Source organism: Fukomys damarensis, unplaced genomic scaffold, assembly GCF_012274545.1.
Source record: "Fukomys damarensis isolate Sample0158 unplaced genomic scaffold, DMR_v1.0_HiC HiC_scaffold_5, whole genome shotgun sequence".
In the NCBI taxonomy this organism is placed as follows: Eukaryota; Metazoa; Chordata; class Mammalia; order Rodentia; family Bathyergidae; genus Fukomys; species Fukomys damarensis.
In genome coordinates, this window is record NW_022900917.1 from 45066262 (window position 1) to 45066687 (window position 426).

Consider the following 426-nt stretch of genomic DNA (forward strand, 5'->3'; position numbering starts at 1 on the left):
AATTGAATGGATATGACATTGTGTCATTCTTATCATATAAGCATTCTTAGTTCCTTTTTTTGTCATCAGTGCTGGGGATCAAACCACAGGTACGCACACTAGAGCTCCACCCCCAGCCCACTGATTACTCTTAAGCCTGTTTGTACACACACTGCTTTGCCTGGCACATTCTCCTAGTTCTCTATCCTTGTACTTCCTGACTCATTTCCATGTATCTTTCATTCATCTCTTTTCCCACACCACACCTGCCTCTCCCCAGTATTGGGTAGGTTGTTCCTGGACATGTACTGATTATAGCATTTATCACGTTAAAATTTGCATATTGGCTATCCCTTACTAAGTTCTTTGAGAAGAGAGAATCTTTAAATATTTTTTTTCTTTCTATTGAGTTTATTGGTACAATCTAAGTCTACATTACAGTTACAT